Here is a 17,500-nt window from a genome sequence, read left to right as displayed (position 1 = left end):
CTGCAGTATATATGTGTGTATGTATGTGTTTATGTGTGCATGTGTATATATACACACACACATACATAGAAATATAGATAGGTAGGTAGGTAGGTAGGTAGGTATCGATAATTAGACGCACTAACTCCATATGAAACACATTTCTTCTCTACTTCTCAGATATGACTTTTAAGATTTCCAATCACACTCTTTTAGTTTACCAGAACTTTCGAAATACGCACCAAGGTCGTCGGTTCAAAGTGCACATGTACGTGTGTGTTAATTATGTGTATCTGTGTGTGTGTGTGTGTGTGTGTGTGTGTGTGAATCTATGCGCGCGTGCGTGTTTGTACAGGGCGTCTCAAAAGACGTATACACTCTTTAATAGCTGATAACTCGCTTAATTTTCCATTTCTTATTTCTTTATTGCCCACAAGGGGCTAAACATAGAGGGGACAGGCAAAGGGACTAAGTCGATTACATCGACTTCAGTGCATAACTGGTACTTATTTAATCGACCCTGAAAGGATGAAAGGTTAAGTCGACCTCGGCTGAATTTGAACTCAGAACGTAACGGCAGACGAAATGCCGCTAAGCATTTCGCCCGACGGGCTAACGATTCCGCCAGCTCGCCACCTTAATTTTTCATTTCTACTTAGATTTAACATATCGGAAATAATCCTTTTTAAGTGTTGCACATTTTGATAGAGAGAGTAAGACGATTACATCGACTCCAATACACAACTGGTACTTATTTATCAACCCCCAAAAGGACGAAAGGCAAAATCTACTTCGGCGGAATTTGAACTCAGAACGTAAAGTCGGGAAAAGAAATAAGAACTCACAGTACGGTAGAAGCCATAGCCACTTATAATAAAAAGGAGTACTGGTGGAATGTCCCGGTAAAAACTTCAATGAAATGTAAACACAATAGATTTGATATAATGATTTGGGACAGAGAAGAGAAACTACAGTTGTGGAAATCAGCTGCCCAGAAGATGTTAACATAAAGCTGAAGATCAGCTAAAAAGAAAATACCTATGCTGAATTATAGAGAAATCTTCAGTTACTCTACCCAGATTACAAGTTCAGGTTTATACCTGTAATTATTGAGGCACTGGGATATGTATCACACTGTCTAAGTGCCAATCGTGAGAAATAAGGCTTCCTAAAACCAGAAAGGAGAATGCTGATTCGAAGACTACAGATCCAAGTCACCACTGGAACTGTTAAAAATCTGTAAAACTTTCCAGAATTTTATCATTTAAGTATATATATGCATGACTAGACATGCATGTATATGCGCGAAAATACATACATATACATATATACATACATACATATAAATCTGCACATGCGCTGATTCCAAATATTGCACATATACATACATGCAAAAATACTCTGTTGGTGTTGTCGAAATTCCAATAGAGGAGCCTTGGGTCTAGGTTAGAAACCGGCTCTTTTTCTATAGGCAAGAAATTTTGAAATAAAAACTGAATAATGACACATATATGTCAGACGCTGGCTGTCATAGCTTATGATCTTAACTGATTGGAAGTGTTGTCATGTACATATTTAGTCTTGGTATAAAATATTGACTACAGTAAATATTCTGCTCAATGCCGCAGATTTGCTTGGCAGTTGCTTAGCCTTAACCAGTTGAGCACGTTCCTAAGTGGCTGACAATATATACATCTCTGATCACGAGTAGGAGGAGAGCATCATAGCCATGTGTTGAGAGGAATTTTTTAGGATTTGAATATTTCACCTCAGGAAACATTGGTGTTTCGTTCATCATCCTTAAATAACCTTTATTCAGGGACATTTTGAGCGGGATGAGATACTCGGCTTCAAGAAAATCCTAACTGGACCCCACCTGCAAGTTCATGTGTTGTCTGTCTTGATATGAGATCACCATGTGATGCATGTGCCTGGTGTACTCGTATCAGACGGGTAGCCATGATGGGTATACTGGGCTTCGTATAATTGTTTCCCAGTGTCACTTTGATGGTATGCGTTGCTCTCTCACTCAAAAATACCATTTTTTTAACATTTCTCAGATTATTCTCAGCCTAGATGACCGCTGGTCACTGCGTGATATTAACTGCCCAATTCTTATAATAAATATTTACTTACAAATATATTGGATCTTTTCTTGGTCGGTGGTGATGGTCGTAGTACAAAAACAACAACAACAACAGCTACCACAACTACAATATTAACAACAATAAAAATGACAAGAAATTTACTACAATACCAACACAAGCTAGAACAATAGCAACAGACATAACATCAACAATAACAAAAACGATATTAACAATAATATAAGAACAGAAAAAAATAAATTCCACTCGACCAATAATAAGAACAACAAACACAACGACAACATGGCCGCCAAAAATAAAAACAGAACCAACAGCAGCAAAGATGTCCAAAAGCATACAACCGTGAATTTTGATGAAAACTATCATTGACTGTCATTGTATTGCAAATATTATTTTACACACAGATTATCTCCCTCGTTCTCTCAACATTCTCCCCCACCCCCACCGGCCCCACCCATCTATCACACCCTCATTCTCCTTCACCTTCCCTCTTCCTCTCTTCCTCTCTTCCTTTCTCTCCCTCTCCCGCCTTCTCCCTACTCTCTCTCTCTCTCTCTCTCTCTCTCTCTCTCTCTCTCTCTCTCTCTCTATATATATATATATATATATATATATATATATATATATATATATATGTATGTATGTATATATATATATATATATATATATATATATATATATATGTATATATGTATGTATGTATGTATGTATGTATGTATGTATGTATATGAATATAGTTAGCTATGTGACTACCTCTGTCTCTCTCTTTTTCTCCTTTTCTCTTTCTCCCTCTCTCTGTTTATATATATATATATATATATATATATATATATATATATATATATATATATATATATATATATATATATATATATATATATATATATATATACATATATGTTTCTATACATCTGTTCATGTGTATATATTGAATATATATGCACACACACATATATATATATATACATACATTCATATATATGTGAGTGTGTATATATTGGCGTGGTGTGTGTTTGTGTATCGATCACTTTCTTTATACATATATGCATATATATATGTCTGTGTGTGTGTGTGTGTGTGTGTGTGTGTGTGTATGTATGTATGTATGTATCAATTTATCTGCACATATATATATATATATATATATATATTTATACATTTATATATATATATATATATTTATTTACATATATTTATATATATATATATATATATATATATATATATATATATATATATATATATATATATATGCATATGTACATACACGCACATACACACATCTCAGCCTCTCTCACTCTCTTTCTCTCTCTTTCTCCACCTCTATTTCCCCCTCTCCCCTCTCCTCAAACACCAGCACAGTCACAGTTAATACGCCACGTTAGACTTGTCATCTTTCCGTTTCTGACTTTAACTACAGTTATTTCACACCATCAACTTTAGCCGAAAGACTCTACAAACACACACACACACACACACACACACACACACACACACACACACACACACACACACACACACACTACCGCCTTCATACACCATCACCACCACTACCGCCGCCACCACCAACACTGTCAGTATCCAACACCACCAAAACACCCACCACCATCACTATCATTCGCGAAATCATAACCACTACCACTACCACCATTACCACCACCATCACCACTACTACCACCAGCACTACCCTCACCACCACCACCACCACCATTATTACCATCATCATCACTATCACCACCCACTACCACCACCATCACCACCACCACCATCACGCCACCACCACCACAACCATCACCACCACCACCACCATAACCATCACACCAATCCCACCACCACCAGCACCACCACTAACATCATCATCATCATCACCGCCACTGACCACCGTCAGCACCATCATTAACATCACCACCACCACCACCAACACCATCAACCCCGCCAACATCACCCCGCCCCACCACCGCCATCCCCGCCTCCTCCCACAATGCCATAATCCCCCCATCTCCACCACCGCCGTCACGTCCCCTCCCACCCTTTCCTGTTACTATATTCCACTGTGACTAGTTCCAAGATTATAAACCTTTCATTAGTCAACTAACCAAGTCAGCTCAGGCTAACATCACTGCCGACAAATCAACCATTTTATTGCGCCACCGCTCCTCTGCACCAGCTCCGCCACCGCCGCCAGCGCCGGCCACCCATCTTCCCACCGCTTGTCTCCTCCGCCGGTGCTAAACGCCCACCCAACTCCTCCATTGCTACCCGTTTCGCGGACACGCGTCACCTGCCATATATATGTAGATGTGTGTGTGTGTGTGTGTGTGTGTGTGTGTGTGTGTGTGTGTGTGAGTGTATGTGTATGGGTGTTTATATGTGGATATATACATCTGTGTGTGTGTGTATGCGCGCCGGGGTGTATATGTGCTTATGTGTGTATTTTCATCATCTGTCTCTTCTCCCTCTCTCTCTCTCTCTCTCTCTCTCTATATATATATATATATATATATATATATATATATATGTATACATATGTACGTGTGTGTGAATATATATAAATGTATATATATATATATACACATTTATATATATTCACACACACGTACATATATATACATATATATATCAGTATATATATATATATATATATATATACCAGTCATTAAACAAGTAACGAGAAAAACCCATATTGACACTTTACACATGGTCAAACACGCACGCACAAATACATACATTTACACACACACACACATACACACACACATAGAAATATGCGCACAAACATACATACACGCACACATATCATGCAGGGCGTATGCATACACAGAACCATAAATTTAGACACATATTCACACATGCAGAGAAATTACACACACACACACACACACACACACAAACAAGAAAACTATATATATTTATATAGAGAGAGGGAAAGAGAGATAGAGAGAGGACAGAGAGAGTGAGAGAGACAGAGAGAAATACAGAGAGAGAGTGAAAGAGAGAGGCGCAGGCGTGGCTGTGTGGAAAGAAGCTTGCTTCCCAGCAACATGGTTTCAAGTTCAGTCCCATTGCGTGGCAATTCAGGTAGGATTGTGGATTTCATTGTGGATTGTGGATTTCATAGACAGGAACCGAAAGAAGCCTGGTTTCCTTGTATGTCTCCACTGTCATGTTTTGTTCTCAAATTTGACCCTTCCCCCCATAAATCCTAAATAAAAGAGAATTGAATGTTCGAAATGAGGAGTAGATAGACAGCCGACAGCTGATAAAGGGTCCTTTCTCTGTACTCACTTTTCCTGTTTTCCATTTTTTACTCCTTTGTTTACGTATTTCATGTCATTTGCAGCGTTGGTAACGTCCTGTACCCATATTATGTATATATATATATATATATATATATATATATATATATATATATATATATATATTGTATAAAGGCACAATATATATATATATATATTGTATAAGGCGCAGGAGTGCCTGTGTGGTAAGTAGCTTGCTTACCAACCACATGGTTCTGGGTTCAGTCCCACTACGTGGCACCTTGGGCAAATGTCTTCTGCTGTAGCTTCGGGTCGACCAAAGCCTTGTGAGTGAATTTGGTAGATGGAAACTGTAAGAAGCCCGTCGTATATAAGTATACATATATATATATATATATATATATATGTGTGTGTGTGTGTGTGTGTGTGTGTATGTTTGTGTGTCTGTGTTTGTCCCCCCAACATCGCTTGACAACCGATGCTGGTGTGTTTACGTCCACGTAACTTAGCGGTTCGACAAAAAGAGGCCGATCGAATAAGTACTAGGCTTACAAAGAATAAGTCCTGGGGTCAATTTGCTCGACTAAAAAGGCGGTGCTCCAGCATGGCCACAGTCAAATGACTGAAACAAGTGAAAGAGTAAAAGAGTTAATGATCGCGGGTAAGGCCAAAACGATGCGAAGTAACTGCAAGGTAAATCACAAGAAAACAAATATGTGAATTAAGGTAAACTTACCTTGTATTCAATATTTCGGGGTTATGACATACTTTTAATACTTCTTAAGTTATAACTACGACCTTGCGCATTTTCTGCATATTATCAGTCGGTATTTCATGACGGTAAAAATATTTTATGGTGTTTTAACGTCTTTCGGTGTAAACTAACGTTTGTCAGGATTTATTTTTCTGTATTCACTTATGTGTATGTGTGCGTGTGTGTGTAGTGTGTAAACATAAACATACACGTATATATGCACGTATATTATATATAATATATATTGTACATGTAATATGTACTTATATATATGTGTATTTGTATATATATATATATAAATACATTCAGATCGAGTTGGATGGCGAACAAGGGTGTGGAGTGGAGTGAAAGCGTTTGAAGAGGCCAGGATGATGCAAGCAGGACTCAAGAGATATTTAAGGAAAAATGTAAAGACTGAGAAGGTGAATGACAAGGACCTTTTTGTGTGCACAGTCTGTGACAGACCATGTCTGTCCTTGGCTGGCCTCAAATCTCACCTGCGAACCCATGGAAAACAAACCTCATCCAGCTATTCTGATTATATGTCTGTGCACACGTTTGAATGTGGTGTGTGCCAGAGGGTTTGCAAATCCAATGGGGGTCTTAAAAGACATGTTAGGATCCACAATGAGCAGAACTTACTTGCAGGTATTGGTAGTGCAAATCAGAGGTGCAATCTGTGTGGGTGTTTTTTCAAAACACTGTCTGGTTTAAAAAGCCACATCAGACGTCATGAAAGGGCTAAGGTGTAGGTGCAGGAGGTGGTCAAACTCTGTGTAAGGAGTAGACAACCACCATATATATATATATTTATATGTATATATATATGTGTGTGTGTGTGTGTGTGTGTGTGTGTGTGTGTGTGTGTATACATATTATGTGTGTATAGAATTTATATTTATGTATATTCTGTGTAAGTCGCACCTTTTTCTATGTAAATGTGTGTAAATGTTTTATATTTCATGTATTTAATACACTTGAAATGTTAATCTGCCTAACTTGCTTATCTCTACATTTACTCCTCTACTCGTTCAAGTTTAATTCCCTTGAGCGCTACTAAGTGTATTCTATACGAAGAATATCTTATTCTCATCTATAAACCATATACAAACACACATACATACATATATACATATACACACACACACATATGTGCGCGTGTGTGTGAAAAGGTTGAGCTCTATTTCAGCCATTAATTTGGAGGGTTCCAAAGAGCGATTTCTAACAAGGATTCTTCATATTTCGTTGGGAGCTTACATATGGTGTGTTATGAGAATTTATGGAAAGGTATCCCATAGAAATTCAACAAATTGTTAAAAGATGGAGAAGAGAATATGTCAAAATTTGAAAACAATTTTAATACAGACATACGATCGTTTCGAACAGCGATATTAAACATGTATATAACATGGAAGAATAATTAAAATTAATTTACTTAAATTAAGTTAATTACAAATCATGGTATTGGAGCTTCCGGCACGAATGCCAAGCAGTACAGCATGTCGTTTCCAAATTTATGGCAGAGTGAATTGCGTCACGGTGCTGTTTTTCTCACAGGCAGTGTCCAACTGACCCTACTATACTGTGTAGTCGACCAAATCAAAAACAAACAATGCGCGTGCGCGAAATTAAAAATATAAAATGGCGGCAATTTACCCATCGCACCCTGTATATAGATAGATAGATAGATAGAGATAGATAGATAGATAGATAGATAGATAGATAGATAGATAGATAGATAGATAGATAGATAGATAGATAGATGTTAGGTCATATAGCGACGCATGTGCTTTTCTCAAAATTATTTGCTCCTTCCTCCCTCCTTTTCCTTCTCTCTCGACTTTTTCCTATTTCCGACAAAGAGCCATGCTCGAAACATTATTTCTACTCTTATTTTTCCCATCTAAAATTTTCACTAAGTGTCAATCTAATACGTTCACTTTTGTTGGGATTTTTTTCCGTTTTCCTTTGATTTATGATTTGCCTATATACATGTGTGTGTGTATGTGTATGTGTGTTGTGAGTGAGTGAGTGAGTGAGTGAGTGAGTGAGTGAGTGAGCGAGTGAGTGAGTGTGTGTGTGAGAGAGATGTGCATGTGTGTCTGTGTGTCTGTGTGTACATATATATACATACATTCATATGTATGTACATATATTTGTGTTTTTCTATGTGTACTTGAATAATTCATCTCACACACGTATTCAGATATCGGACAAGGTAACTTATACTAAATATTCCAATCTTATACACACACAGACACACACACACACACACACACACACACACACACACACACACACACACACATATATATATATATATATATATATATATATATATATATATATACGCCAAATCATTACATACTCTCACTGCACCTTTATATATATAGCAACTACATAGAATCTGATATATGTTAATATATGTGAAAGAAACGGGAGTTACTTAACCTTTGACCTCGCCTTCTTTCGATCGGTCAGTCGCCTATCACACATACATTAACATACATCTATTTACTTTAAGACGCATTTCATGATTTCTTTTCTTTTGTTTCATTGTTTACATTATCAACGTTCTAACTTAATGCAGACTATATAAACAAAACCGTTTTACACACACACACACGTGTGTGTATAAATATATATATATATATATATATATATATATATATATATATATATATATATATATATATATATATATATATATATATATATATATATATATAGTTGAAAATTACTGAAAAACAAAAGGCGAAGACAGGTGTATGAAAAATAAACAGTTGTATTAGTCTGACGCTCGGGAAAGTGAGAAAGTCGTTTACGTTTCGAGCCTACGTTCTTTAACAGAGAGGAATAAGAGAAAATAAACAGAGAGAATTTAAAAAAAACTTGTGGATTTAGCGATCAATCAAGGCGACTTTATATATATATATATATATATATATATATATATAAGAATAAGTTCGATATTTAAATATCGATTTTATCAAGTGGCTAGCATGGGAATAAAAGCCATCAAACGTAACAATTATTTAAAATTATAATTTAGGGTATCTAAGAGATACCACCACGCTGAAAATAGCAGTCAATCTTGACTCTAAACCACAATAAAAGTTCATCGCTCCTGGTGCTATATGAACATTTATTGTGGTTTAGAGTCAAGATTTAACTGCTATTTTCAGCATGGCAGTATCTCTTAGATACCCTAAATTATAATTATATATATATATATATATATATATATATATATATATATATATATATACACACACAAACACACACACAAATACATATATGTATATATATATATATATATATATATATATATATACATACAAAATTTGAGTACATTCAGGAAAAATATGTTGTCTATTGACAATTTTATGTATTGCTTGAAACTCACTAACTTCCTACACCTTGATCCTTGGACCTTACCTTCATACATACACATATATACATATATATACACGGTGATTCAAAAGTCACCATACATAAAAACGATTTTTTTTTTTTATAAGAAACAGTTTTTTATTTAATTGTTTCTTATTTAAAAAAATACATTTTTCCTAAATATATGGTGACTTATGAATCAGCCTGTATATGTATATATATATATATATATATATATATATATATATATATATATATATATATATATATATATATATATATATATATATATATATATATATATATATATATATATATATATATATATACATGGTTTGTGTGTTTGCATATGATACTTACGTCAGAACGTGCTGTTTCAGTTTCAAACCCGCTGTGATGATCCAGGTCGGTATCCTAATGTATATTTTATGTATATTCAAGCCAACACTAATGCATACAAACGCACACACACACACACACACACAGAGAATTATTGCTATTTTATGATGCCTTTCTTATAAACTATAAAATCTAAGGTCTTTATCACTTTGGGTTTTTTTTTTTTATACAATAAATATTACAATATACTAACTCTAAAAAATATATTTATTTTATTCCGTTAGCAAGAAACCATTTATAATAAACTTAAATAATGAACATTAATTATTTCAACATTATATGTTTGTCTATTTTGTTTATTTTTGAAGGTGGCGAGCTGGCAGAATCGTTAGCACGTCGTGGTCGATAAATTAAGTACCAGTGAACGACTGGGGTCGATTAATCGACTATCTCCCTCGCGAAAAACTTCAGGCCTTGTGCCTATAGTAGAAAGGATTATATAATTGTTATTATCATAAGGCTGCGAGCTGGCAGAATCGTTAGCACGCCGTTCTGAGTTCGAATTCTACGAAGTCGATTTTGCCTTTCGGAGTCGATAAATTAAGTACCAGTCGAGTGCTGGGGGCGATGAAATCAACTATCCCTCCACCCAACAAATTCCAGGCCTTGTGCCTTCTATATAATAGAAAGGATTATACATTTTTTTTCTATGTCATTTTATTTTATTTTATTTTATTGTTGTTCGGCTCTTTACGTTCTGAGTTCAAATTCCGCCTGGGTCTACTTTGCCTTTAGTCCCTTCAGGATCTATAAAATAAGTACCAGTTAAACGAATTAGCCCTCACCCCAAAATTGCTGGCCTTGTGTCATCATTTGAAAGGAATTATTTGTACATAATTTATTTTATCATAATTTATTTTATCATAATTTATTTTACGTTTTACTCATTAGACTGCGGCCATGCTGGGGCATAGCCTTGAAGAATTTTAGTCGAACGAATCGACCCCAGTACTTTTTTGTACAAGCCTGGCCCTTATTCTAGCGGGCTCTTTTTGTCGAACCGCGTTTCGAAGGTAGGGACAAGACGTGATTTTTTGCGGAGGGTTAAAGTGGTAACAAAAACAGGACAATAAGAACAAAACAGTAAAAACAAAACAGTGAGGGCTGTTAAGCCAAGACGATGTGAAGTGATGAACGCTGGAAAAACGAGCTTTGAGAAGAGACAGGTGGTGCTCCACCGTGGCTGCGATCAAATGACCGAAACAAATAAAAGAATAATGTTACCACTTACGCACTATACAAACTGTTTTGTGGTACTGTTCACGAGGACTAATGTCAAATAAGTCAGCGTCGAGTCAGTGATGCCAAGTAGGCGGCGGCGCCAAAACGTTTATGCCAAAGTTTTCAAACTATATATATATATATATATATATATATATATATATATATATATATATCAAACGTAAATTGAAAACAGAACTCCAAGGATATCGTGGTACACGTGTTTCAAGCTTTATACACAATCTGTCATTACATCAGTATATATTGTTGATATAAAGGATGGTTTAAAGCTATCTTCAGCCGCAAACATTGTTAGTCCCAAGATTACATCACAAGGGAAAAAGAAAAAGAAAGAGAAAAAGTTCATTTAGTATTACCCATTATAATAGGTTTATCCTTTAAAAAGTTATATCTGCATAAATGTTCGTTGGATTTCAAAAATCTGCCCATACTGTACCACAATTCAGCATAGAGTGGTTACATCGTGGATATATGTATATTGCCCTAACTCTTCGAAACGCTTAGTTTAGAATAAGGGCAGCTGATGAAGGAAATATTCTCTATGTGGCCTGTTTGTTTTCTGTGCTCTGTTTACATTCTGTTTTTCATTTTTCCACGTTTTTTTGTGACGTCCTGTACCCAGATATGCATCTATATATACATGTAGATGTAGGTATGTACATACATGTATGTATATATGCATATACTCACATATTAATTGTATTATATATATATCCACGATGTAGCCATTTAAGCATTATGCAAACCGTTTTGTGGAATGTACAACAGGACTGGACTTTGTGTACAGAAGTGAAACAACGTCTAATAGTTGAATACATAGAAACGCTGTTGGACACATTCACAATGTATCATTGTAGTCAGTCATTTTGGACAGTCAATAAAACGGTATTGTACAGTACATTTTGTATTGTTGCTTGTAATGAGTTGGTGTTCGCCACTGAAACACAGAATAATGTCTTTAGTTTAAATCTGAACACAGAAGATCAAATAACGAGGCCGTATGTAAATATTTTAAAACATATAATTTCAATAAAACGAACGTAATCGATAGCTTGACTAGCAAACTGCGTGCTTATACTGACAGAAATCTATCGCTAGGAGGCGGTGTGTTTGCCTGTGAACGCCAGATAAATGTGTGAGTAATGAACCATCAAAGCGAAGTACGAAACGTAGAATGGAGAGGACTTGATGTTCAGAAAGAGAATAAGGGGCGGTTCTGTGTTTTTGGACAAGGAAAAACAGTGAAGTATAAACAGTTGTTAATGGTTGTAAGAGAGTGTGACAGCAACTAATTAAATCGTCGTCTTTTGTCCAGCGTGTGGCGTTAGTGGGCACCGGGCGGGGAGGGGGGCGCCAGATGCCGTCGAAATTATTGCTCACGTGACCGACCGACGTTCGCTGGTGTCGATCAAAATGGTGAGAAACCCACAACGGAGTCGCTCGATGCATTGACACGCACGCACGCACGCACACACACACACATACACACAGATGCTCTCACGCACACATGCACGCACACACACATACCCACACACATGCACACACAGATACTCTCACGCACACACACACACACATACACACACACGGACACATGATGCTCTCACGCACACATACACATACACACACATATTCACACACACGGACACACAGATGCTCTCACGCGCACATACATACACGCACGCACTCGCGGATTCACACAGAGACGTTCTCACGCATACACTCATGGGCGCACATACAAACACACACACACACACACACTTTCTCACGTACACACAAACACACTCACATTCACGCGCACACTCGCACACACACTCACACACACAGGCACTAACACGTACGCACATATACATAGACACAGATACGCACACACACACACACACACACATGAACACACAAAAACATACACGCACACTTGTACGCGCACGAACACATACACACACACACACACACACAAAGATGCATGCACACACACATACAAAGAAACACATAGATACAGACGTGCACATATGCGAACCATTACAAGCGTACGCACATACATATACAAACACATGCACGCACTCTTTCTCTCTCACTCTCTCTCTCTCTCTCTCTCACACACACACACACACACACACACACACACGTACACACCACACATAGATACCTAGGCACACACATTTTCTTGGAGAAAACGTGTGTGCTAAGAAATAGACGAAGAAACGTAAATATGGCGGTATGGAATAGATAGATAGATAGATAGATAGATAGATAGATAGATAGATAAAGAGACGAAAGGCAGATAGACAGAGAGAGGGAGAGACTGAGGGAGAGAAATAGACAAACAGACAGACAAATAGACAGACAGACAGACAGACAGACAGACAGACAGACAGACAGACAGACAGGTGGGCAGGCGGGCAGGCAGACTGATCAATACCCGTAGTCATTAATTTCTTACATCAACACAGTCGCTATATGTATTCTTTAACATTAATCTATATTACACTATAGTTATAGTATAACAAATAGTGAACAATAGCGTCGTTAATTATAGGTCCACAAATTAGTCAATAGCCAATTATTGGTTTATCAAAGGACTTCGTTCGAAAAGCACCGGCTATTACCGTTTATATAACATACATATAAAGCTACATTTCTCGCAGGTTGCATGTGTGTGTGTAGCAATATATATATATATATATATATATATATATATATATATATATATATATATATATATATATATATATAGACATCTATATGTATAAATTAATATAAACAGCTAGGCGCAGTATAATACCATAAAGGAAAAAATTTTTATCATCATTAATTGTGACTGAAGGTGTCGAAGCACTCATATTGCAAGAAATAAGAGTTAAAAACTCTTAATGCTGTAAGAAACGCACAATAAATATATATATATATATGGAAGAATTTACGAAAAAAACAACAGACGAAGACAGGTGGTGTAAACAACAAATGATTGTATTAGTTTAACGCTCGGGAATAGAGAAAGTCTTTGACGTTTCGAGCCTACGCTCTTCAACTGAAAGGAACACAGAAAGAAATCGGGAGAGAAACAAGGAGAGAAAATATATAAATGTAGTGGTCAGCGATCTATCATGGCGATCTCTCTCTCTCTATATATATATATATATATATACTAGCAGGGGAGATAACCGCCCTATGAGGGTCTCTAGGAACACTAGACTAAACTAATTTAATTTCGCCTATCAGTCGTAGGGTCGTCATATATATATATATATATATATATATATATATATACGAGGGGATGTTAAAACTTTCCTGGCTTTAGGGGCATCACGAAAAGCATGGTTAGAGGCCCGTCTTTCCGAGTTCTTTTACAGAGCTTAGAAAAACTGAAGGATGGCTGCAATAATCTGAGGGAGGTGAATTTGTTGAATAAAATCATAATTAACTGATCATTCTGCGGTTTCTTTTATCCAACATCCCTTGTTAAACAGGACAGCAAACATTAAGGCATGGCACATCTCAAGTCATATACAATATTATTATAGGAAGAAATTCAAGATCTTACAGTTGTTTCTGGGATATCTCCCGAGTATGTGATATTCTGTCATCAGAGACATATAGAGGGAAAAATAGGGAAAATAAGAATGGTATATATTAATGAGATGACGACATAGAAGAGGGGAGTAAAAGAATAAGGTGATGGGGAAAAAAGGAGAAAAAAGAAGCATAAAGGTTCATAGTTCAACTTTCCGAAGTTTCAGAAACCAGAGCATGAATCGTTAGGTGCAATCCTGCGTAGAACGATGAACGTAAGTCTTTAGGTGCAATTCTGCGCATATCTGTGTGCGTTAAATTCCTGATATAGTGTGTGTGTTGGCACTCCATCGCTTACGACGTCGAGGGTTCCAGTTGATCCGATCAACGGAACAGCCTGCTCGTGAAATTAACGTGCAAGTGGCTGAGCACTCCACAGACACGTGTACTCTTAACGTAGTTCTCGGGGATATTCAGCGTGACACAGTGTGACAAGGCTGACCCTTTGAATTACAGGCACAACAGAAACAGGAGAGAAGAGTGAGAGAAGAGTGAGAGAAAGTTGTGGTGGAAGAGTACAGCAGGGTTCGCCACCGTCCCCATTCACAACGCCCGGTCTGGGAATCGAAACCGCGATCCTATCACCGCGAGTCCGATGCCCTAACCACTGGACCATTGCGCCTCCACCCTGATATAGTAGACGCAAGAAAAAAGACGCGAACATATCAACGTTCAATAACATTCTACCACTATCTCCGCTACCATTCTGTTATTGAAAGTTGATATGTTCCAGGCTCTAACAGAAACCACTCGCCCAAAGCGTTGTAGTGTAGGTTCGAACTTTAAACCAACTAGTTAGTAACGTACTTGCTAAGCACACCCTCATGCCAGATAAATATTTATTTCTTCAGTCCTGAAATGATAAAACTCACAGAAGGAATTAGAACTCACAACGTAAAGCCTCCGAGACTAACAACATGACACATTGGTGAAGGTGCGTGGCTTAGTGGTTAAGGTATTCTGCTCCCGACCTTACGTCGGTGAGTTCGATTCCCGGCGGCACGTTGTGTTCTTGAGCACAGTACTTTATTTCATGTTGCTCCAGTCGACTCAGCTAACAAGTGAGTTCGTACTTATACTTCAAGGGGCCAGCCTTTTGACGTTCTGTTTCACGGTCAATCTCCATGAGAACTACGCTAAAGGTACGTGTGTCTGTCGGGTGCTTGATCACATGCTCGTTAAGTTGACGAGCAAGTCATCATCGTAACTGACGGATTGCCAATTTTTTTTTTCTTTTTTTTTTTTACACATTGACATTGTCATCAACCATATCATAGACGGCGCTTGTGTCTGGCTTAACAAGAACCACAACTGCAATGCATCAAAACAGCTTTGACATTAAAGGATTCTTTCATGAGATTATGAAGATGGCGGCAAGTGCGAGGTGTAATGGGATAGTGGTGGGGCGAGGTGGGTGGCTTAAGGTTGGAAGGTTGAGCTGAGGGAGAGTGATTCCGTTTTAAGGATCATTGCAAATGTAACCTATCAGTCGCACATATATTAGTGTATGCATTTTTTTTATATCGGCCAAATTGCAGCGAGAAACCGTCCAGACTTCTCTTTTCTTTTCTACTCTAGGCACAAGGCCCGAAATTTGGGGGGAGGGAGCCAGTCGATTAAGCAACTGGTACTTAATTTATTGACCCCGAAAAGATGAAAGGCAAAATCGACTTCGGCGGAATTTGAACTCAGAACGTAAAGACAGACGAAACACCGCTAAGCATTTCGCCCGGTACCGTAACGTTTCTGCCAGCTCGTGGCCTTATCATCAGAAGTAATATAGCTTTCCGGTTTTGGCTCATGGTTCAGGAATTTCTGGGGGAGGGATAGGTCGATTTCATGGACCCTAGTACTCGACTGCTGCCTATTGTATCGATCCCGAAAAAGATGAAAAGGCAATGTCGACCTCGACGGAATTTGAACTCAGAACATAAAAAACGGACGAAACACCGCTAAGCATTTTATCCGGCGCAATAATGTTTCTTCCATCTCGTAGGCTTATCATCAGATGTAATATAGCTTATCGGTTTTTGGCTCATGGTTCAGGAATTTCGCGCGGAGGGATAGGTCGATTTCATGGACCCTAGTACTCGACTGCTGCCTATTGTATCGATCCCGAAAAAGATGAAAAGGCAATGTCGATCTCGATGGAATTTGAACTCAGAACGTAAAGACGGACGAAACACCGCTAAGCATTTCGCCCGGTACCGTAACGTTTCTGCCAGCTCGTGGCCTTATCATCAGAAGTAATATAGCTTTCCGGTTTTGGCTCATGGTTCAGGAATTTCTGGGGGAGGGATAGGTCGATTTCATGGACCCTAGTACTCGACTGCTGTCTATTGTATCGATCCCGAAAAAGATGAAAAGGCAATGTCGACCTCGACGGAATTTGAACTCAGAACATAAAAAACGGACGAAACGCCACTAAGCATTTTATCCGGTGCAATAACGTTTCTTCCTTCTCGCAGCCTTATCATCAGATGTAATATTCTCAGAATGCTTTGCATGTTATTCTATGCCTTGCTGTTTTTAATTGTTTGGCGTTTGTGTGTGTGTCTGCCTATTTAAATGTGTATGTAATTGTGCGTACATCTATGTACTTATATATATATATATGACTATATATGGATATATATATGAGTGTCTATAAGTAAATATAAGTCTAGTTTTTCTTACTATGTGCGTGCGTACGTGTGTGTCTGTGTCTGTCTGTATCTGTCTTGGTGTGTATGCATTTGTGTGTGTCTATGTGTATCTGGCTGTTTATGTTTCTCTGTGTTTGTATGTGTGCGTGTGTATAGCTG

The 17,500-nt window shown here is 37.5% G+C and overlaps 1 long non-coding RNA gene across 1 annotated transcript in view; it reads right to left on the bottom strand.

Moving 5' to 3' along the window:
- LOC106877267 (uncharacterized) overlaps positions 1-17,500 on the bottom strand; it is an 83,943-nt gene that overhangs the window by 7,224 nt on the left and 59,219 nt on the right. The window contains exon 4 of the long non-coding RNA XR_001410364.3: positions 2,116-2,189. This is a non-coding gene — a long non-coding RNA (uncharacterized LOC106877267). The remainder of the gene's footprint in view (positions 1-2,115; positions 2,190-17,500) is intronic.

Source organism: Octopus bimaculoides, chromosome 25 (assembly GCF_046866305.1).
Source record: "Octopus bimaculoides isolate indiv1 chromosome 25, ASM4686630v1, whole genome shotgun sequence".
Lineage (NCBI taxonomy): Eukaryota > Metazoa > Mollusca > Cephalopoda > Octopoda > Octopodidae > Octopus > Octopus bimaculoides.
The sequence above is the reverse complement of the archived record's forward strand: the minus strand, read 5'-3'. Positions and strand labels throughout refer to the sequence as shown.